General features: G+C 43.7%; 1 pseudogene; it reads right to left on the minus strand.

Annotated features, from left to right (window-relative positions):
- Positions 1-24,747, minus strand: part of LOC132370197 (zeta-crystallin-like) — a 104,842-nt pseudogene that overhangs the window by 53,242 nt on the left and 26,853 nt on the right.

Genomic DNA, 24,747 nt, shown 5'->3' on the forward strand with positions numbered 1-24,747 from the left:
ACACTGCTACCCAACTAGGGGCCACATTTCCCAGCTTCCTGTGGAATTTGATTTTACCCTCTTACAAACTAATATCAATACATTAACTTGATACTGTTTAATTGATGCTGATAGAAGACATTAGGCTCCTAGGTCAGAGACAAAGGATTTTATTACTCACTATACAGCAAGTGCATGAGCATATTTGCATCAGTTCCTCTTGCTCCCAGGTCTCATCAGTATGATGCGACTGACCCAGATGGATGTTATGCACCCAGTGGGTTTGTGTTACAACTGAGGAACACTGAGCTTGGGGAAACCACCATTTTTATAGTAAGGAATAAGCAAGCGTTCTCATTGTCCTTCGCAGTGTATGTGTGGAATGGGTAGATGTTCTTTCATTTCTTAAGGTTATTGTCTGCATAAACAACCCTGAGAAATGACCTGGATAAAAGAGCAGTCAGAGCCTTACAGTCTTGGTGCACCCAGCAAGACATGTAAGAATGCAAGAGACCCAAGCTGTATTCTCCTATCAGCTCTTTTGAGATTAGGTGTGACCATGTGACTTAGTTCTCTGCAATAGAGTATAAGAGGGGAAGAGGTGTGTGCCTTCTGGGGTGACACCTTAAGACCAGGCCATGCCGCATCTACTACTCCTTCTTTCCCCTTCCTGTTGGCTGGGTGGTTGGAATGGCAATGTTAATAGAGATCCCAGAAACCAAGTACTGAAGGAAGTAGAGCTGCCATCAGCCTGAGTCCCTGAATGACTGTGTGCAGCAGAGTTGCCCATCAACTTAGAACACTTACCTCAAATTGTCATGTGAGAAAGAAATAAACTTTTTACTCTGTAAGCCATCTAAAGAGTTAATTTGTTAGGATGACCCAGCCTACCCTTCACTAATACAGCATGTAACTCAGAAGGGTTATGAGGATTAAGAACAATTCCAATGGCTAACATTTATGCAGAGCTTGCTGTACACCGGGCTCCATGCTAAACACTTACATACATGATTTCATTAAATAATCAAAATAATCTTTCAAGGTAGTTTTCTTCATCTCCATTTTATAATTGGAGATCAAAGAGATTAAGAAATGTTCTTAAGGTTCAAAGACTAGAAAGTGATAGAAATGGAACAAATTCAGGTCTAACAAATGCATGATGGTTTTGGTACGCCTCATGCCCCTAGGGTTTCAGTTGCAGATTCTTCTCTCCTTCTCTCTCCTTTCCTGTCCCATCTGCCCTTGATCCGCCCCCCCCTTCTTCCTCTCCCTCTTTCCTCCCTTTCTTAATATTGATTCCATTTTCATGCAAGATGGCATGTTATAATGCAATAAATACTTCAGTCAGGAGATCTGAGTTACGGTTTCAGCTTTTGCAAGTCCTAGCTGCATAAACTTGGTAAATCATCTTATCCCTCTGAGCCCCAGTTTCTTTGTCAGAATAATAGTTATGTCAATAATAGTTGCCTTATCTATCTTAGTTGATGACCAAAATAAACTGCAAAGGTCTTTACAAACTGTAAAACACTCTAGAAATGGCAGGTGTTACTCCCCACTCTACCCCCATCCCGTATGCCAGTAGTTCACAAAGTATAATCTCTGGACAGCAGCACCAACATCACTGGGAACTTGTTAGAAATTCAAATACTCAGGCCACACCCAGACCTGCTGAATTAGAAAATCTAGGGGTGGGGCCTAGAAAACAGTGTTTACCAAGGCTTCTAGGTGATTCTGATGGACACTCAAGGTTGAGATCCACCATCATATGTATGTACACACACTCACACACACACACACACATACTCACACTCATATCCTGATGAAATTAAGTTAAAATAAATATTAAATAGAAAAGAAGTCATACAATAGCAGCCTGAAGATAGCGTTTGGGAAAAGAGGTATCAGCAGTGCTAAGGGTATGCTTGGGAGGGAAGGGTAGGATGAAGACATGGTTAGGAGCTTCAGGACTTTTTTAGTTCAGTGGAATTTCTTTCTTCTTCCAGAACCAGCGCTGTGATCCACAGCTGAGCTATGCCAATGGAAGAAGAGCAGGAAATGTGAGTCTTGAGGAAATAACTCAATATTTATTAGGACTCTTTCAGTTGCAAGTAAGAGAAAGCCATCATAAACAGTTTTAAACAAAAATGCAAATTCATTGTCTTACAAAATTTAAAAGTCCAGGAGTAGATTGGTTTCATTCACAACCTAGATTCTTGGGCTCAAACCTTGTCACTGGGATTCTGTTTCTCTCGTTTTCTTGGCTCTAGTTTTCCCTGTTGTTTTCATTACTCTCAGGGTCTCCTTGTGTGGTGGTATAAATGCATGGAATCGCTCTAGGCCCATATTTTATCTGCTTAGCAACTCCAGTGTAAGGAGAGTGCCTGGTTCCCCATGGTTCCAACAGAAACCCAAGGCTCCTGGATCCTTCTTGGGGCACATGCCCACCCTCGGGCTGATTAGCACGACTCTGATCGGCCAGGCCTAGGTTACATGGCCAACCCTGGAATCCAACATACCCACATGCACTGAAAAGGAGAGCATGATTTTCTATGAGAAAATAAGGCTGCTGTTACCAAAAGAAGGGTGGGTTGACACTGGGCAGGTGAAAACAACAGATGTTTACAAGAGACCTTAATTTGCTACCTCTGGGAAGACTAGGATTATATTAGCCACAAACTCCTGCCAAGGTTTCCACCTTCTCTCCGTGTCCTGCGGAATTATCTGTGACAACACTGACTGATCCCAAAAAGGGAGGGGTAGCACCTGGGACACAGCAGCTAAAAAAATCAGGCCTGACCATATCTCACAATTTCAAGTTTGACTCAACTTCTCCAGTCTCAGGAATTTATCCAGAGTAGAATCTTTAAGCCTTATCCCTCAACAATTTCCATCTCCTTTTAAAATGCTCTCCGGTAAGTAAAACTCCAGTTTCCTTACAAAGAGAGGCTTAGAAGCTTCAAGGTGTTTTACGTTTGGATCCACGGTCTGTAGACCAGTGCTATGCAATAGAACTTTCTGCAGTGATATAAGTATTCTTTATCTGCACTGGCTAATGTGTAGCCATTAGCTGCACACGGCTAATGAGCACCTGAAATGTGGCTATTGTGACTGAGGAACTAAATTGTTCATTTTATTTAACTTTAATTTTCATTTTAACAGCTGCATGTCCCCATGGCTACTATCTTGGACACTGCAGCTTTAGACTCTGGGAAAGAAAGCTAGTCAAAAGCTCTGACACTCTGACTTCTACCAAGGTCAATAGACAGGCTACAATTTTAGGCTACTCACTACCTGTTTGACTCTTTTTCTTAGTAATTAGAACTCCTGAGTTTTAGCTGGACCCATGCCCTCCTAGCAAGAGATTCTATTTCTCAGCTTGTCTTGCAGCTGGGAGGGGTGTGGGGTTGGAAGTCACACGTTAATATCAGGTTAGTGGAATGTGGGGAGTGTGTGTGCAACTTTTTGGTTATCTCCTTAAAGTTGAAACTACATGCCCTGGACTTTTCTGTCTTCTCCTAGACTGCAAGGCAGATGTGGAACTGAACCAGCCTCAATCCTCCTAAGACAACACCTGAGGAGATGGTGGACCAAAACATGGAAAGATTCTGGGTCCCTGAATTATCTGATGGAGCAGTGATACCCCATCAGTCTTGAACTTCTCACCTTAGGACCATGTATTGAGAGATGAATAAAATGCTCTTTTATTTAAACCATTGTGTTCTTGGGTTTCTTTGTTATAGCAGCTTACCCTGTTTGCTAACGTACCATATCCACCGAGGAATCCATGTGGGACAATGGACTGGGTATTTACAGACCTAGGTTCTCATTAGTTCTACAACTTGCTACAATGTGATCTTAAGTTTCAATTTCCTCTTGTATAAAATAAGGCATTTGGACTGAATCTGAGACATGAAAATGGAATTCATCTTGAGCAAAAGAGGGAGAATAACAGCAGCTACTTTGTAGAGTTGTGAGGATTAGAAGAGATAATGCATAAACTACACTTAGCCCAGTGCCTGAGACATAACAGATGCTCTATAACTATTAGCTATAATTATTGTTATTATTATTAAGTTCTGACCCTGACAGATTGCGGAAGGCTTCCTGGAGTCCTGTGTTGACAAGGATATGAGACCACTTCAGTGCTCACTGGAAATGAACGCCATAATCATCTAGCTGTGTCTTCCACAGGCAGAGGAGGAGGAGTTCCCTGTAACGGAGGGGATTCCTGGATTCCTAAGTCCTCTTCTTCTCTAACTTCACAGAATTTTGTCTACCTATACTAAGCTAGCATGTAAGAGTCTTTTCCCCTCTCTTCTCTACACCACACACACCACCGTATATATCAAGTAAAACACAAACACAGGGTCCCCTCCTGATGTCTTTCTCTCTCTGGCTGGCCTTCTTCTCACCCAGTCTCTCATCTTCTGAGCCTAACCCCTGAATCTGGAGTCTCCAGACTTATGAGAGATGCCTCGGCTTCTCAGGCTTCTGCATTTTTAAGTCTTTTTTTTTTTTAATTTTCCACTTGAACCATTTTTTAAAAATTTATTTATTTTATTTTTGGCTGCGTTGGGTCTTTGTTGCTGCATGCGGGCTCTCTCCAGCGGCGGTGAGCCCGGGCTACTCTTCGTTGCGGTGCGTGGGCTTCTCATTGCGGTGGCTTCTCTTGTTGCGGAGCACAGGCTCTAGGTGCACAGGCTTCAATAGTTGTGGCTTGCGGGTTCCAGAGCGCAGGCTCAGTAGTTGTGGTGCACGGGCTTAGTTGCTCTGCGGGATGTAGGATCCTCCCAGACCAGGGCTCAAACCCGTGTCCCCTGCATTGGCAGGTGGATTCTTAACCACTGCACCACCAGGGAAGCCCCCATTTTTTTTTTTTTTTTAACCTCTCTCTCACCTGACTTAATGCCTGGAAATTGCTGTGTTAAAATGAAATTGTTCAGCCAGGCCCTTGTAGGAAGCATTTGGAGGACAGTGGTACCCAACAGGCACAACCCTTCTGGGGGTGATTCTGCTTCCACTGGCTCAATGAGCCTAATAAATGTGGAGACCCAGCGAGGATTCTAATCCTCTGGGAATCCAATCACTAACACAGCTTAGAAAATAACCCAGGTCAGAGAATCCAAATCTGCATTCGCATCCCCAATCCCAAGTCATTTCCAGGGAGAAGTCTTATGTTGACCACTTTCAAAAGTCACTGAAAGTAGACAAATGATGTACAGGTGAATCTTCTCTGGAAAATAGAATCCACCTAGTTTAACCAGTGCATGGCTTGCAAAGGAGAAACCCACTCTAACGCTCCTGTTCCTAAGTCTTTGTATCCCTTCTTTATTGGGGTCAGAAAACTATGGTTTGCTTTTGTAAAGAAAACTACCATTTTTTTGGTAAATAAAGTTGTATTGGAACACAGCCAACACCTGTTCATTTACACAGTGCAGCAGTCTATGGCTGCTATAGCACTGCAACAGCAGAGTTGAGTGATTACAACAGAGACCGTATGGCCTGCAAAGTCTAAAACTTTTACTTGCCTGTTCCTTTACAGAAAAAGTTTGCCAGTGCCTGCTCTATATTATATCAACTTCATTTAGTACAAGTCACTATTGATTTCTGGTTTCAGTCAACCAACCAATCTAATGCAACCACCCACATGTGTCCATGTGGTGCACTTATTCCAGTGGACCCATAGCAACTATTTCACTCTGGTCTATAATTAGGTTCCTCCTTTCCTGGTCTAGCACCCTCAAAATCCATCCGCATACTCATGGATAGGAGAGATAAGAGGTTGTTTCAGGGAAGGCAGAGGTACAGCCTGCTTCTCAGACAGAGAGAGCCAGGAATTACAAACCCTGAGCCTATGGTTGTCTTTTTGTAAGTTCCCTTGTTCTGTTAGATGAAGCCAGCCCACCCCACAGTATTCTTAGCAGTAGACATCCCTCCTCTGTTGTAGGGAGAATACACAAAAGGTGGAGATGGTCCAACTGAACAGTCCATGCTAATCTGGTCTGGACACCATGACTCTGCTTGAGCTGATTATTGCTGTGTGGAAACAAAACCCACATTACCTGATGTTCCAATTTTTCAAAGAGAATTTGGAAATCTTTTTTGTTTTGCTTCCTTTTAATAGACAATCACAGCACACTGAGGTTTGGGACTAATAGCTGGTGAGCTTGGGCAAGTTCATTTGCTTTTCTCAAGCTTGGTGTCCTCAGCTGTCCAGTGAATGGAAAGAAGGAAGGAGAGGTACTCTATCTCAGAAGGGTTTTATGATGATTGCCTGTGATAATTCACGTAATGTTCTTATGATGGAGCCTGGCTGGCACAGAGTAAGTGATCAGTAATTGTTAGTTTTGGGGTTCTTTTTTCTAGACACCGCAGGAGGCACTAGGTTGGGATCCCATCTTTCTTGCCCACCTCAGTTCAGAGTTTAAAATGTCCTGTCTTCCAAGGCAGGGACAGCAGAGCCCACCCAGAGGAGAGATCCAGGGCTCAATAGGAAGTCTCTAGATCCCCTTATATGAAGGGGTGAGGGACGCCAGAGATACTGCAAAGAATTGCCCCAAACAACATCTGCTGTGGACCTCTTCTATTGCAGGGAAAATAAAGAAATAAGTAAAGACAAAAACCTGGAAGGAAAGAAAGGAGGAATGAAGGAGAAAGAAAGAAGGGGAGAAAAGGGAGGGGGAAAATTAGATTTAGTAAAAACTCAAAGCATAGACCACATTGTAATTAATACACAGGAAGAGGACCTAGAATTATGATATAAGGATATAAAAAACTGCTAAGCAAAAGTTATGTTGCAGATTATAATTAATGACATGCAAAAATTTTGGAGACATATTGTTAATCCTAAAAATTAGGCTATAGAATAATGTGTACTGAATGAGACTAATAGTTTGTATGAATTTACATATATCTAAGTAGAAAAAAGACTGGAAGGATGGAAGGAAAGCCAACAAAATATAAACGATGGTAATCTCTGGGTGACAGGATTGTGAGTGATTTTTATGTTTTGTTTTAATTTTATGAACCTCTTAAATTGTCTCCAAAAACCTGTGTAACTTGTGTAATAAGACGAAATGAGAAGTATTACAAATAATCATTAGGATTGTGAAGTTACTAGTTACAGCCAAACCATGAATTTCAGAGTCTTTTCCCAAACTTCCAGCAGGTGGCGCAATGGCGATGTCAACCTCTGGCTGAGTTTCTCTCCAGTTTAACACAGTCTCAGATGCTTTGCTGCTAGATCCTGGCCCCAGGTGTCCATGAAGCAGAGGGCATTATTGCCTGGTGGGGAGGGGCACTTGGAAGAAACCACCCAGACACAGGGGCTGCCTGCACTCAGATCCCTGGGCCAGGGTTCCATTATTCCCACACTAGGAGAAACAACGTAATTAGAAACGCAATGACAGACTCTAGGTTCCTCCCTCCACTTACTTCCTCCCCATAATTTGGTCTGGGGCAAAATTCAAATTAGTCTTTTTATTGGTCATTCCGGATTGGACTGGATTTGCAGCTCGTCCAAGCCCTAATATAAGTGAGATTTTGAGCTCAAAGGTGAAAAAAAAAAAAGGTAATTTTCTTGTCCACAAGAAAGGTGATCTTTTTAATGAACAGCAAACCTTGTGCAAAAAGATGATGGACATTTTGGACCACTGTCCGTCATGGGGGTGGGAGGGCAGGGAGCCTGGCACCCTGACTAACCAGCCTCCAGAGGTTAAAGGGGACAGAGTCTCTCCAGGCCTGGACACCCCCAGGGGAATGAATGGGTTACAGCCGGGGCACGGCCTTTGCCTGATCTGGAAGGGGAACCGTCCTTAGAGGAAACAGATCCACTTCATCTTTTTGACTTTTGTTTCACATCTTAAATTGTCTATCCCCAAGAAAACTACTCTGAATGGAATTCAGGGTTTAAAAAAGCCATCAGAGTCCACCAGAATGGTCCCCATTCCACCCAGACCCACAAAGATGCACACAGGTCTGGAGACATGGAATGTTCTGGGTCCTCACTGCTCTTTCTCACAGGCTCTTCAATAAGCCTCCAGTGCCCTTCTTGGTGTTGACTTGGAGAAAAAGAAGGAAGGGAGGGAGGGAAGGAGGAACAGAGTTAGGGACGGAGCTAGCAGTCTCCTCCTGCCTGGTCCCAGAAGTTTTCACTTACTGATTCTTATTCCTCTATTGTGGTACTTAACAGAGGACTTATTACTACTGTGGCCTTAACAGAGGACTGGCTTTCATGTGGCACCCATATGGGTTCTGAGTAAGTGAATCAAAGCCCTTGACATAGAGTAGCTTTCAATCTTAGACAACCCAGGCAGTCAGAAGGAACCACATAAAATGATGGGGAGCAGGGACCTGGCAACAACTGTATGTGTATATGCAACATCACCACACAGATATCCATTCCTGTTCTCTCTCGTCCTCTCTCTCTCTCTCTCTCTCTCTCACACACACACACACACACACACACACACACACACACACACACACAGAGGCATTCCTAAGGGCGCTAGAATAGTGAAGATTATGTAACAACAGCAAGAAGAAGATAACTAACACGTATGAGAGTATATACCAAATAATTTAGCTTCAGGTTTAAGAGCTTTGGAGTCACTCAGCCTGGGTTTGGGTCCCAGCCCTGCCACTTTCTAGTGTGATACTTTGAACGAATTACTTAAACTCTTTGAATCTTAGTGTCCACTTGTTAAATGATAATAAAAATGCCTACAAGTCACAGTGTTGCAGAGGGGATTCAGTGAGATCCTACACGTAGAGCACTTAGAACAGTGCCTGGCATTGAGTGGTACTCAGTACTTGTTGGCTGTGATTATTTTCTGAAAGCATGAGGATAAAGGGGCAGTTTGAAATTGCTAAACTAGAGTTTGTCCACTCAGCAGAAATTTCATCTTGTCCAGTAACAAGACTTTTGTCACTGAAATAATTTTTTAAAGATGTTTAGTATGCTTCAAAGTATAACCCAATGCTTTCTTCTTTTCTTTTTTTTTTTAGTATACGTAAAACTGAGGTAAGAAACTTTAATTACGCAGGAGATCTGTGGAAGGATTAACCATTTTAAGAGAAGAATCATTTTTCCAACAGCCCCACTGCTATGAATGATATCTTCATGAGCCTGGGCCACCTTCTCCAACGGATCCTGGGGACCAATTACTGGTCTCAACCAACCAACTTCCATTCCAGCTCGAAGGACTGCTGCAAACTGCTGAAATTCCTCCTTGGTGGATGAATAGAGAGCAACTCCTACTATGCTAGATTCCTTTGCCATGGCGTCCCGTGGGTTTATTTCAATAGGACCTCTGCTGACAACAGCTATTACTCGTCCTCCATGTGACAAAAGATTCAATCATTGCTAAGATTTACATTAGCTAACATTTCAGTAATCATATCAACTCCTTTTTCACCAACAGATTTCTTAATTTTATCAATGGAATTAGCTCCTTTGTGATTAAACACTTCGTGGGCTCCATTTTGCAAAACAATCTTTTGTCCTTCCTCAGTACCAGCTGTGCCCAAACCTTTAAGCCATAAGCTCTAGCAATCTGGCATGCTGCTATTCCAATCCCTCTACTAGCCCCATGAACCAGAACACTTTCTCCAGCTTTCACATGGGCACTGGGGAGCAGAGCTCGATAAGCAGTAACATACAGGATCCCGACGGCAGCTCCTTGTTTCAAGTCCAGTTTTTCTGGCAGTGTGTAAACAGTGTGATCGGCTGCCAGAGCATACTCTGCGTGGCCCCCCAGAGATCGTGCCGGTAGTGAAAACTCTGTCGCTTTTCTTGAAAGCAGATACACTCTCTCCAACAGATTTTATTATCCCAGCCACATCTAAGCCAGGAGTATAAGGTAGAAGTGGTTTTCTACTGTAAGTACCAGAGCGAATATATGTGTCCACTGGGTTTATACCACATGTTTGGACTTTAATTAGAACTTCACTCAGTATGACAATCTCTAGGTCCATCCACGTTGCTGCAAATGGCATTATTTCATTCTTTTTTATGGCTGGGTAATATTCCATGGTATATACGTACGATACCTTCTTTCCCGCTAGTGTTGTGCATGGATTTCTCAAATGCCGAAAATGAAAATATATTGCTTAGAGAGGCCAGTATTATCTTGAAGCTACAGGGTCAGGGTAAGGCCTCTTGACCCACACAAAGGACTTTGTTTTGGCAGGAGGCAAAAAATGTTCTCTCTTCCCACAAGTAGTCTGCATGGTAAAATCAGATAGATTTGAAGTGGCTATTTCCTTGAGTGTTGCCCCACAAATACTGAGTCATGTCTCAGAACAGCTGTCATTGGTGGGATGTTCTGGTCTTAGCCAGGATGCCAGAGGAACTGCAAGAGGGCAGTAAGATTGAGACAGCAGGCCTAGGCTTCAAGGTACCCCCAAACTCCGGAACTCCACACTCCACAAGTGCTGCCTCTCCTCTTCTGCACAGGTCCTAAACAACCCAATGCTTTTCTTGTCACAGGTTTTGAAGTGGCTATCTGGGGGACAGCCACGTGATTAGTTAGCTGCGAGGGTTGCGATGATCTTCAGACCAATTAACAACCAGCATGTCAGGAGCACCAGCCAATGGAAAAGAACCCTGGCCCCAGTGCTGGAGCAGAGGTCTAAAGAACCCCTGGGGGGCCAGGCCCCTTCTGTTGGATTGTAGGGAAATCCAGGGGACCCAGAGGACCTGGGCAGCAGGGATGCAGAGGGGCATGTGGAGGTGGCTATGGACCAACTGCTACAGAAGTATTTCAGCATGCTAATAACCTGTGTGGACCTGCTGGTGCACCCTGGCTGAGCATCAATTCTAGGTCAAGGTGTAATGTTCAATCCCACCCTCATCTGAGCATCCCTTTGCCCATTGGCCAAACTGGGCAGCCTGTTTATAAATATGCCTCCTTTGGCAAAAGAAATCAGTGGAGAATGTATGAACCAATTAAGAAGAAATCTCTTCCCAATTCTGAAAGGACAAATCGATGTCAAAATGGCACAGGGTTGGTTCTTATTCTTCTATAGCTGATGGAGGCTAAAATATTTGGGATCCCCACCTTCTAGCTGCTGGCAGTCTGGGAGGAAGCCTATTCCCAGTAAGGATGAAAGGAGAATCCGTTAATGCGGAGAGGAATTTCTGAAGTGGTCTTGGTGAGGGAATATCCCATGGGTTGTGAGCTCTTGGGGTGAGGAGCATGACAGGCTCTGTGTACCCCCAAAACAGAGGGTACCCAGTCAGTACTCAGTGAGGCCAAGTGTAAGCGTGGAACTCAGGCTTTGGGTAGAAAGCAGTGATCATGTATCTGGGGGCAAGTTTCAACAGAGATGAGGGAGATGAGGGGAAGGAACGAGAGCTCTGAGAGAGAAGACTTTGAAACCAGCCTTCCTGGTCATGTGTATGGTCTCCAGAGGGAACAAGGCTACCAAGAGAAGTTTGTCCACATATTCTTTGAGAGACCCTGGGAGAGCAAGGCAGTTGTCCTCCAGAATTGACAAGGATGGGGGAGGGCAAGAGAAGAGATCACTCCACCACTGCGGTGGCCCGGGAAGAGGTGACACAACTGGGCCTCAGAGCCAGCAGGAGAATGGAACCTCACCATCCGGAGGGAGCTGTGGGCAGCAGAAACCGTGGAGACGCCTTCTCTGGGCTTTGGAAGCCATCTGGGGACTGAGAGTCCTTGGCTGGCAGCATTTTCAAGATTTTGCCTAGGGCTTCCCCCACAAAAGCTGTAGGGGATTTGAGGCGGAAACCAGAGGACCTGCGGCGGTGGAGAGGCTAGTCAGAGAAATGCCCGCTACTCATGACGTTTGGAGGGCATCCTCCAGTTGACAAAGCGCTGTCTCAATCCTAAATCTGCCCAGCAGAGATGATCATCCCTATTTTACAGATAAGAAAGCAAAGCCCCAGAGAGGTTAAGAGGCGGATCCGAGGTCCGTCACGGTGATGCCAGGGCACACTGCGTCGCCATTCGGGTTCCCTGACTCTCAACTAGGTCCTCTCAATCGGAGTGGGATGCGAGTGAGGTGCCTGGGGTGCAATATGTAAGGAGGCGTGGTCCTTAAGAGGGAGGTGGCTGGGACACAAAACTTAAGGAGTCTGAAGCGGCTCCCCGGGTCATGTACGCGCACTGGCTGCCTTCTTAGCTTTAGCCCTGGGATGCCTTTATCTCACGTACATCCAGACCTTCCTTTAACCACCTGTCTCGTTCCAGCGGTGGAGGGTTTTGCCAGAGAAGCGCACTGTTCGGATTGCAAGTTAGATTCCCTGGCCCCGCACGCTTGCTGAGCAAGCCTGGGGCTTCCCCACAGGCTACATGCTCACTGAGAAGTTGCCTAGAATCTCAATCTGTTCCTGCAGCGAGGAGAGGGGGAGAGGAGGAGAGGTGTTGCCACCAGATATGCCGGGCACCACAAACAAACAACAAGAAAGATTCATGTGCTCAACGGAGCTGAATTTTAATTGATACTTTCTCAAACAGTGGTTCTGAACCAACATCCCTCAGCCCCCAAAGATGATGAAGGGGGTGCGGCTTAACGCCACAGTTAGCAGACAACCCCACAACAAATACAGTAAACATTAATCATATTAAATATTGAACGCAGACCCTGGTACGCTTGAAGAGCAATGGGTTTTTTAAATTTTATTTTACAGAAGACAAAGCAATGATTGTGGAGGAATTATTCCGATGTCAGTGCTGAAGGGAAATAATGTAACATTCTGGAATTTATATAAAAATTACAGCTTTGTTGTGTTTCACACTATATATAGTAATTTAATCATTTGCAGCTGATTAATTTCAGTGAAGGAAAATGTAGCATTATGCATCCCTAATGGAGTTCCAAGGTTTGAATTCTAATGGTGAGTTGGGCACAGTTTAAGTCTAAATTAGCAATTAGCTTGGGCAAGGGACATTTAGGTTAAAATGGAGTCATCTGTTGACATGTACTGAGTCAACAAGAGAGCAGGAAGGAAAATCACCAGAAAAGTGCTTGCCACAGAACACTATTTGCTGGGTTAATAATTATAATTCATACATTAGCAGAATGCGGTTGCATTTTAGAAAGCATTTTCTTGTACATTTATCTCATTTGCTTTGGTCTTCATAAGTCTGTGAAGTGGGTATTTGTGCTCCATTGTACAGTGAGGAAACTGAGGCTCAGAAGAATTAAGGTCACAGTGAGGAAGAACATATATTGTGGCAGGAATTGAACCCAAGTGCTCCAGTTTCAAAGCCAATATTCTTTCTACCGCAAAGTAGTTTCTGGGGAAATTTGCTCTACCTCGAGATTCTCCAGAGGGAAGTGCAAAGGTAATAACAGTATTAAATAAAAGTGAACCTTGGGCTTCCCTGATGGCACAGTGGTTGGGAATCTGCCTGCCAATGCAGAAGACATGGGTTCGGGCCCTGGTCCGGGAGGATCCCACATGCCGCGGAGCACCTAAGCCTGTGTGCCACAACTACTGAAGCCCACACGCCTAGAGCCCGTGCTCCGCAACAAGAGAAGCCACCTCAATGAGAAGCCTGAGCACCGCAACGAAGAGTAGCCCCCGCTCACCGCAACTAGAGAAAGCCCGTGCGCAGCAACGAAGACCCAGTGCAGCCAAAAATAAATAAATAAAATAAATAAATTTATTTTTTTTAAAAAGTGAACCTTGACGAAACTCTCATTGTGTATCCAGCTCTGTGCTAAGCACTTTATGGGTATTAGCTCAGTTAATCTTCAAACACACCTTCAAGGGAGGTACCATTAATATCCCCATCTACAGATGAGGCTCAGATGGGTTAGGTTTCTTGTCCAGGGATGCAGTTGGGATTACATAGATAAGATTCCACCAGAAAACTACTAGAGCTAATCAGTGAATTTGGTAAAGTTGCAGGATACAAAATTAATGCACAGAAATCCCTTGCATTCCTATACACTAACAATGAAAGATCAGAAAGAGAAATTAAGGAAACAATCCCATTCCATTCACCACTGCAACAAAAAGAATAAAATATCTAGGAATAAACCTACTTAAGGAGGTAAAAGACCTGTACTCAGAAAACTATAAGATGCTGATGAAAGAAATCAAAGATGACACAAACAGATGCAGAGATATACCATGTTCTTGGACTGGAATTGTGAAAATGACTATAGTACCCAAAGCAATCTACAGCTTGAATGCAATCCCTATCAAATTACCAATGGCATTTCTTACAGAACTAGGACAAAAAAATCTTAAAATTTTTATGGAGACGCAAAAGACCCCAAATAGTCAAAGCAGTCTTGAGGGAAAAAAACTGTTTCCTCACTGAGTTGGAGGAATCAGACTCCCTGACTTCAGACTATACTACAAAGCTACAGTCATCAAGACAATATGGTACTGGCACAAAAACAGAAATATAGATCAATGGAACAGGATAGAAAGCCCAGAGATAAACCCATGCACCTATGGTCAACTAATCTATGACAAAGGAGGCAAGGATATACAATGGAGAAAAGACAGTCTCTTCAATAAGTGGTGCTGGGAAAACTGGACAGCTACATGTAAAAGAATGAAATTAGAACACTCCCTAACACCATACACAAAGATAAACTCAAAATGGATTAGAGACCTAGATGTAAGACCAGACACTACAAAACTCTTAGAGGAAAACATAGGAAGAACACTCTTTGACATAAATCACAGCAAGAACTTTTTTGATCCACCTCCTAGAGTAATGGAAATAAAAACAAAAATAAACAAATGGGACCTAATGAAACTTAAAAGCTTTTGTAAAGCAAAGGAAGCTACAAACAGGACAAAAAGCCCTCAGAATGGGAGAAAATATTTGCAAACAACTCAACGGACAAAGGATTAATTTCCAAAATATATAAACAACTCATGTAGCTCAATATTAAAAAAACAAACAACCCAATCAAAAAATGGGCAGAAGACCTAAATAGACATTTCTCCAAAGAAGACATACAGATGGCCAAGAAACACATGAAAAGCTGCTCAACATCACTAATAATGAGAGAAATGCAAATCAAAACTACAATGAGGTATCACCTCACACCAGTTAGAATGGGCGTCATCAGAAAATCTACAAACAACAATTGCTGGAGAGGGTGTGGAGAAAAGGGAACCCTCTTGTGCTGTCGGTGGGAATGTAAATTCATACAACCACTATGGAGAACAGTATGGAGGTTCCTTAAAAAACTAAAAATAGAATTACCATATGACTTAGCAATCCCGCTACTGGGCATATACCCAGAGAAAAACCATAATTCAAAAAGACACATGCACCCCAATGTTCATTGCAGCACTATTTACAATAGCCAGGTCATGGAAGCAACCTAAATACCCATCAACAGATGAATGGATAAAGAAGTCGTGGTACATCTATACAATGGAATATTACTCAGCCATAAAAAGGAACGAAATTGGGTCATTTGTAGAGACGTGGATGGATCTAGAGACTGTCATACAGAGTGAAGTAAGTCAGAAAGAGAAAAACAAATATCGTATATTAACGCATACATATGGAACCTAGAAAAATGGTACAGATGAACTGGTTCGCAGGACTGAAATAGAGACACAGATGTAGAGAATGAACATATGGACACCAAGGGGGGAAGTGTCAGGGGGGTGGTGGTGGTGGTGTGATGAATTGGGCGATTGGGATTGACATGTATACACTAATGTGTATAAAATAAGTATCTAATAAGAACCTGCTGTATAAAAAAAATAAATTAAATAAAATTCAAAAATTCAAATAATAAATAAATAAACAAAATTAAAAAAAAAACACCTCGCTCTTTACCCTAATACATAGCTCCTCTCAAAGATGACTCTTAAATGCCAGGTTAATGTGTCTTGATCTTGTAGACCATCGGGGCTTTGGTGTGTTTGGTTGTGAAGGCACATTTTGGAGCAGAAACGAAGCAGAGCCCCTCTGCTTCACACCTATTCCCCCTTCTCCAGCCTGCTCTGTGCCAGGAAGAAGAAACTGGGGGGATCTGCTGAGTTTGGCCAGTGGGAGCAATGGCAGGAGATAGGAGGGAGAGAGGTGCATGGGGCCGGAGTGTTTATTCTTCTGGTTTCCTCAGTACAGAGATTCCATGAGCTGGCTGTGTCCCTCACCCAGAGGTCACGGCTCCCATCAAGTGGCTACACCGCCCTCTTTGTGTCCAGGCTTAATAATGCCCCCTCTCCTTGCCCCTTCAGGCCCAAGGTGGTCATGGCCCACTCTTACCAGCCTCGGGGCACTGCCTGTCCTTTCTTGAAGTTTCCCTGCAGCCTGCCCTCCCTGTGACCAATGAACGACGCAGAGAAGACCTGCTCCCAGTACAACCAGGCAGAGGTTGTTTTCAAGGAACTGGACACAGGAGAGGTGGAAGATAGGAAGTCATTCAGTATTTTATTTAAGCACCCAGAGAAAGTCAAGACAGGAGTAGAGAGCCATAGGCGTGTTACACCTTGCAAGCAAATAGAAGCGTAGGTGGCGTGTCTCTAGATCCTCTCATCTCTTTGCTCATGCAAACTGCTGACTCCTTGTGCCATCCCCGAATATCAGGGCTCTTTGGATGCAATGACACAAACTCAATTTAAATTGACTTAAGGACTTCCCTGGTGGCACAGTGGTTAAGAATCCACCTGCAAATGCAGGGGACGTGAGTTCAATCCCTGGTCCGGGAAGATCCCACATGCCGCGGAGCAACTAAGCCCGTGTGCCACAACTACTGAGCCTGAGCTCTAGAGCCCGCGAGCCACAACCACTGAGCCCGCATGCCACAACCACTGAAGACCACGCAGCTAGAGCCTGTGCTCTGCAACGAAGAGTAGCCCCCGCTAGCTGCAACTAGAGAAAGCCACACAGCAACGAAGACACAACACAGCCAAAAATTTAAAATAAATCAATAAGTAAATAAATAAATTGGCTTAAACCAAAAAAGTGAACTTACTGGTTCATGGATTGAAACTGAGGAAAAAATAGAGTGGATCTGGGCTCAGGGAAGCCGGGATCCAGGAGCTCCAACGCCAGGAGGATCCGCCCTTCCTTTTTTTTTATCTCCCTGAACACTGTCTTTACTCCTCTGACAAATGCAGCCTTGTCAGTGATGGCGATTGACAGAAACAAAATTAAAACCCTACCATTCAGATCAGAACTGGTGATTTGGAGTGAAATTCACTGAATCAGTCAGAGTCCCGGCAGGAAGCAGAATTTCTCAGATGGTTTAATTAAGGAGATTTTTAATAAAGGGACTCTTTGTAGTGGTGTGGACAGCATTCAGTATACAAACAAGAAATATTAGAAACTAACACACCATTGTAAAGCAATTACACCCTAATAAAGATGTTAAAAAAGAAAAGAAAAGAAATATTGAAGCACCCAGACTGGAAGAGGAGGAAGCTATTACCATGGTGCTGGGGCCAAGGAGAGCTGCACCATGGAGAGTCACCAGGTGGGGACTCAAGTGATCAGGGATGCAGCTACTGACAGCAATGACGGCTGAAGCAGGGGGGTTGGGGCACCCTGACCTCTCTCTTCTCCTGCCCTTGAATGCCTTGCCAGTAACATGCTCCCATGGGCTGCACCCAACCAGAAACCCAACTGCAAGGGAATTCAGGTGGTGCAGGGCTCAGGGTCAGCCTCCCAGGGTGACAAAATAGAACAGTTAAGGCAGAAAGTGGAATTCAGGGGACAAAGAGAGAATAACTTGCATGTTCATCTTGTACCTTTGCAGGAGTTGGAGGATTGGAAAAGTGAACATACTTAAGAGTGTTTTAGTTTTAAGAGAATTTCCTAAGAATTTCAACTTCAATGAAATAATTGAGTCAAGCAGTGATCATCCACACATGCTAAAATCATTGAGTAAAACTTTGGTCGGCCGTCAGGAGGTTTACAAGATCTCAGAGTGTCCTCCCAAAGAGTCCTTGTTAATTACAAAAGGGAAGGTACCTTCACAATGGACAGACCTGCCAGAGAGCTGCTTAACGAAGCCATCAAGCTTAGCATCACTCAGCAACCAAGGGACGCAATGACACTATGTGCCTTCTCGTGAGATGCAACGGGAAACGCACAACCTCACCTTCGTCGTGTTCTTGCCAAAATGTTTAAGCTGAGTCTAATGCAGAGGAAATGACCAGATAAGTCCAGATCACAGGGCACTCTTTAAAAACAGTCAACGCCCTGAACAACCATGAAACACAGGGCTAAACAGAAAAGAGCACTGCACGCAACTTGGATGAATCTCACAATGTTGTGCAAAACAAGCTATAGGTTCAAAATGTGCATGTAAAACATGATTCTAATCACATACAGTTGGAAGACAGACAAAACCCATTTAGGTATTGGGAGTCAGGATAGTGGTTTCCCTCGGGGGCGTGATGTGAGGAAGGGCACCCAAGAGAGAATTCCATGGTGCTGATGATATTCTGTTTCTTATCGCAGTGCCTGTTACAGGCGTTTATTCACTTTGTGAAAACCTGTTGTAGTGAGTACACTCTGCGTGTGTGTGTGTGTGTGTGTGTGTGTGTGTGTGTGTGTGTATTAGGGAGAGAGATAACATTAATGTGGCAAAATACCACCAACTGATGAATCTAGGTGAAGGATCTATGAATATTCATTATTCATTATATTGTTTTTTACCTTTTCTCTAGGTTTGAAATTTTCCAAAATAAAAAGTTGGGGGGAAAATAGAAATGATTTCAAATTATTTTTTAAATGTTCCACGATGTATAAACGGCTGGCATATTATTCATCAGCAATGTCCTCTACAGTGAGTTCACATTATTCACACACGTATTTAAATACAAGCAAACTGTTCACACTTAGCTAAAATAAAACAAAGAACAGAAAACACAGCTAGTTTGCATTTATTATGAGTCCTAAACACAAGCCGAATATTTCGTCTGGTGCTCACGTACAGAAATAGCAACCTATTCCCATGTTCACATAAAAACTGCTGTGTTGGACATATTATGTTATAGTTTGGGATCCACAAAACCATACCAATGGGGTTTTGAACTCTCAAGGGTTAGTTTAATGGCAGGTAATCTTTAGTATGCTCACTGAATTTAGAAATCAACCAACTTAAGCTGTGACATCACTGGCAATGTTGACCAATATTAGAACCTTGTTTTTCCTTTAACAGTCTTGTTGGGGTAGAAGGAGGAAGAAAATTCAGCTCCCCATCCTCTGGTGTTTTCAGGCCCAGGCATGGATAGGACAGTCTCAGAAGAAGGCAGATAAAAGAAGAAAAGAGGGAGAGGCTCTATCTGTTTTAATCCACCTCTGTTCCAAAATAGCACACTAGCCAGAAGCCAGCAGAAGCTCCAGTGAAGAGAGCAGTACACATGGAAGCAATGGTTCTTGCTCTCAAAGGTCATCATTGCATAATCCTTATGTATCCCTCCTGTCCTCATCCCTTTAGCCGCCAAGGCTTCAGGAGAGCAAGCACTGAGGCCTCTTGGCACCTGGGTCTGAGGAAGAGGCAGAATTTGCCCGACTGTTCAATTTTCCAACACCAAAGCAATAGACACCTTTGGTTCAGCCCAAATGCCAATTATCTGTGAGCCACTGTCTAGCACACTGCTGGAACATAGTAGATGCTCATTAAATATTTGTTAAATAAATGAATGAGCTGTGGAGAGAAAGGCTGCAGAAGAAGCTGAAGGAGTGGTTTTCATGGAAGATTCTATGCAATTTGGAGGGATTTTTGCCCACCTCTGCTTAAAACTCAGCTCTTGATTCCTTGAGGATGCCAACCTGGGATCAGTAGAGACATACCCTTGGCATTTGTAGGGGACGGAGGCTCTGGCAGCATATGAGAGAAAAAGTCAGTGACATTGCCAACTGCAGGGCTTGAGACTTCTCAGCCTCTGTAATCATGTGAGCCAATTCCATATATATATAAAACGTATATATAAAACATAGAGATTTATTATAAGAAATTGGCTCACGTATATACACATACACACACATCTGTAACTTTAACTCAGTATTTCCTACATTTTTTAACGTGTGTATGTATATTTATTTGTGAGTGTATGTGCATGTGTGCCTATGTGTGAGTACAATATTATCATATTCTGTTTCTCTGAAGAACCCAGACTATGCACTTAGATCACACAATTGTATGATATACACCCCTGGTTGCCTGCCTACCAAGTTTCCTGAGACCCCCCACTTCCCCTTGCTAGTAGGACCCACCTATCACAATGGAGACTCAAAATGGCAAACACTCCCCTTCCCAGCTCCCATTATATTCAGGCACAGGTGTGCAACCCAAACCCTGCCATGTGAACCTAAAGGAGAGTTTGCCAGTGGCTACGGGGAAAGAATTTCTTTCCTGAAAAAGGAGCCACCCAGGAGGAAATGTTTTCCTCCAACTCTGTGGAGAGTTGCATATGCCCAGTGCCAGAAACTGCAGTAACATCCTGCCATCAGGAGGGAGACATTGCCTTTGTGCTGAGCAAAACAGAGCAGAAAGAAACAAAACGTCAGAATTCATAAGAATACCGTAGAGCTGCTGAATTAACCATCCAGAAATCACCCTGCCTCCAGATTTCTTATGTGAAATAATAGACATTCTTATTGTTTAAGTCCTCTTTAAAGGGAAGTCTGTTTCCTGCACCCAAAAGCATCCTAATCTAATTAGCTGATTTTATTTTTCCTGTAAGAGCTCACATCAAAGGAGGTCTGTTTATCCAGTCAAAGGTATACTTATAGGTTCATTTAGTATGCTTCTTTATTTACAAATAGCCCAGTGAAATGAGAAATATATTTATATATCTGCACCCATATTCACCCTTCATCCTTCCATCCCTCCATCCCTCTGTCCATCTCTTAATCTGTCTGTCTATCTATGAGTTCCATGATCGGAAAAGTCTGGGAAGCTGTGATTACTGCATACTTCTGGAGAATCACAATCAACATTAACGTATTAGAGCCTTTGAGAAGTTCTATAGAGAAGAACCTCCTTTAACTCAGTATTTCCTTGATTTTTTGTTTGTTTGTTTTTCAATCACAGAACCCTTCTTTGAGCACACATTTTTAACAGCAACCCAATTTTGGAAACGTACACGTGACTGCATGACTATCTCTCTCCTAAGATCACACACACACATTGTAAGAGGACAATTGTTCCCTCTGAAGGCAACACTTGTTATTCTGAAGCACGGAAGCGAAACCTCCAGCACACTTGGAATTTGTTTAGCAGATGTTTACAGGTAGCTTGATATTAATTTCTATACAAAAGATATATTTCTGGGCTTGGCTTATTGTTCATGATTCACAACCACATTCTAGGAACCTCCAATCTCGCCCATCATCCTGCTTGAGCTAACCATATCTGACACAAACAGTTCCCATTCATGGTGGCCCCATCCCATTTACACCATCCGCAGCCCAAGAGGCAATCTTGTGCTTGTGTTTTAACATAAACTTCACATCACATGCATACTAACACTACTTCATGAGCAAGGAATTACCACGTCTGGTTCATTGACATTTACATCTGGGAACCATTTCAATCAGATTAATCCGTTTATCTAAATAATTTTCCACTCACTTCACAACATCAGAACTCACCAATACATTTTCTGCAGATACTTCCAACCTTCCTTTTTGTAGACTGAGGTGCAAGATTCATTATTACCTGGAGTTCTGCAGGCTGGATCCTTATCAGGGTGTAAGGGAGACCAAAGAATCATCTCTATCCCATCAGAGTTTTAGAAAAGGGAAAAAGAGTAGGGCAGATGGAGGTGTCATTGTCAGCCTCTTCCGGATAGGGCTGTTGGAGAAAGTGGCTTAGATGTGCAGTAACAATAGGCTTTGTGTCAGGACAGGCAGCTTATACTGCAGTAACAGCTCAGGAATGTTGCTGGCTGATAAAAACAAAGGTTTATTTCTGGTCCCCGTTACATGCCCACTGTGGTCTTCACTCAGGAACCCAGCAGTTGGACCATTGCCAATCCTGGTGGCCGAGAGGAAAATGCGAGAACGGCAAGCCTCACACCGACTCTCAGAGCTTCCACCCAGAGGTGACCACATCACTTCTGCTCACGTTTCATTGGCCACATGTGAGCTCCATTACCACAGGCCCCCTAAGCCTGAGCCCCAGAGCAAGTCAGACGTGTTCCCCAAGAACAAGCATCACTGGAAAAGCCACAGGCTTTCATCCCACTGTCAGGTTTAACCTTCGGCAAAGAGCAAAGCCACGCATATGCTCTCTGCAGACAGGCAGATCCCGAAGAGAGTGGATGATGGGGGTAAACTCCTTAACTGCCCAGTCAGGTGAGAGGGCAGATGATGACCAAGCAAAAACAGTCAAATCACAATACGACTTCTGCAAAATGGGTTTTCCACTTACTCATTGTCTTTCAGTTTCAAGTTCTCAGTTCACTCTTGAGCTCTTTCTTCTTCAAGTTCTCCACTTTATTCTTTGTTTGCTTTCCCATCGTTCTAGCCTGCATCATCTTCCTCCAGTAAGAAGCATGAATCCCACTCTACTGCTGGATGCCCAGCTACCTGAACCAATAATCCAACGCCTGAGTTACGAACAGAAAAACTTGATGTTTAGATCAGTCTGAGAAAGGTTTGTCCATGACTCGCCACCAGAGGCTTCCTATGGAAACACTGAGCAAGTGGATGAATGAAGAGACACCGTCCAGTGCCCGGTATAGTAGGTGCTCCTTCAATGTGAGTTTCCCATCTTCAGCACTTTTGCGATTCCAGTCCCCCCTCATGGCATGCTCTTTCCTTTGAGCTCTTTCCTTATCCAAATTCCAACAATTCTTCCAATGTCAAGCTCAGGTCCCACCTCCCCTGGGCACATTCCCACCTTGACAACCAGTGGTGACCCATAGCGATACTCTGCCTACATCCCTGTGCTGCCACTTGGAGCTCAAGTTGTCATCTGACTTCCGTGTATGATGACCTGGTTCTACGAGTTACCTTGAAGCTCTTGGAGGGTGGGGGCAATGCCTTCTATGCCCCCTGCGTCCCTGACCACACCCAGCCTGACGCAAGGCACAGAGCAGCCTCGTGACAAATAGTTCCTGAAACAACTTGATGCACACGTTCTGCAGTGTGGTTGGCAGGGTCTGCTCCACTGCAGTGGGTGATGGAGCGAAGGGGCAGCAGCCTTCGAAGCATGGACCTTGGCCGTGGTGACCACCCAGGACACTGTTCCCATGCAGGTCCATGGGCTATGGGGTGAGATGAGATCCTGCTTTCTGGAAAACATGTCAGAGCTTCTAACAGGGAGCTGAAATCAGTAAGGAGATAAAGGAAAGCAAATACACATCTTATTATAATTATTATATTATTCAGTTCTTCCAGTCTTCTGGGCTTTGTTTTTGTTCTTTTACAGGACCCTTTTTAACAGGTAAAGAGGTGGATTTTACACTGTCTATTACCTAGTAGTTACACCGAATTCCGGCCTTTTGGTGAAGTCTTGATGGTAAATTGACTGTCTTGCCGAAGTTATTTGATGTACAAATAATGACTTATTCTGAGCCAGTTACTGTTCCAAGCACATTACTTGCATTAATCTATTAAGTTTTTACAAGAACTCTAAGAGGTAGGTGCTATGAATGTCAATAGAGTCACATCTGATCAGAAACTTAGATATCAGAAAACCCAGTCACAGAGAAGTTGGCTTACTTGGCTAAGGTAACAGAGCCTGGAGGTGGTAGAACCAGGGTGTAAACTTCTGTACTCTGCCTCCCGAGGCTAGGAGCTTGACCTCTACACTAAAGAGCAGGTGGGACAAGAAGGGGAGAACTAGGGCCTTCTGCAATCAACCACAGAGGGCATGGCCTTGAGCCAGACAGACCTGGGTTCAAGTTCTTGCTTTACTGCCTACTAGAGGTTTTATTTTAGACAAGTTACTTCACCCTTCTAGGCCTAGTTCCTTCAGCTGTGAAATGAAGTTAAGGGAGATTAATATATAACGTGTCTGGCAACTGTAGACTGGCGATAAGTGTTAGGTGTGAATTGTTCTCCTATTTTCTCTTCTTCTAAAACCAGAATCTTTATATCATTCAGACTGCACCCCATCTCTTCACTCTCCACTCTGTTCTCTGGCTTGCAAACACAGAGCAAGGTAAGAAAAGTGTCCGATAAAGGACAGTTTCCAGGCTGGCCAAGCAGTGAAGAGACCACCAGGTACCTCTGTGTAGCATCTGCACTCAGCAGCCCTAAGGCCCCCGTGAGACCAGACTCCACTGACTTCAGCTGGGAGTAAAGACGTGGCTGAGAAGAAAACACAGTTCCTTGGGTATTTATTGTTATTCCTCCGTAAGAGCCTTCCTTCCCTTCCCCCCCTCTAGTGCTTAATCAGATATTTCAAATTTATTAACAGGTCCCAACTCCAACGATGAGCTACAAATAGCAAAACAAACCGATATTTCCTCATGGTTACTTCATAAAATGGCAGAGACCGTGGCTTAGCTGCAGAGGGCTGAGCTGGTTAAATTAGTTTTTACAAAAAGAGGGACTCTCTTCCCTCTGGTGTCACCTCCAACAATACTGAAGGCAATTTAATAGCTTCATGCGAAAAGCCATGTCTGGATCTCAAGTCATGGCTTTTTCTTTCTTTCTTTTTCTTTTTTTAATGAATGAATTAATTTATTTTTAGCTGCGTTGTGTCTTCATTGTGCTTGGGCTTTCTCTAGTTGTGGTGAGCAGGGGCTACTCTTTTTTTTTTTTAACATCTTTATTGGAGTATAATTGCTTTACAATGGTGTGTTAGTTTCTGCTGTATCACAAAGTGAATCAGCTATACGTATAC

The sequence above is a fragment of the Balaenoptera ricei genome, chromosome 8 (genome assembly GCF_028023285.1).
Source record: "Balaenoptera ricei isolate mBalRic1 chromosome 8, mBalRic1.hap2, whole genome shotgun sequence".
In the NCBI taxonomy this organism is placed as follows: domain Eukaryota; kingdom Metazoa; phylum Chordata; class Mammalia; order Artiodactyla; family Balaenopteridae; genus Balaenoptera; species Balaenoptera ricei.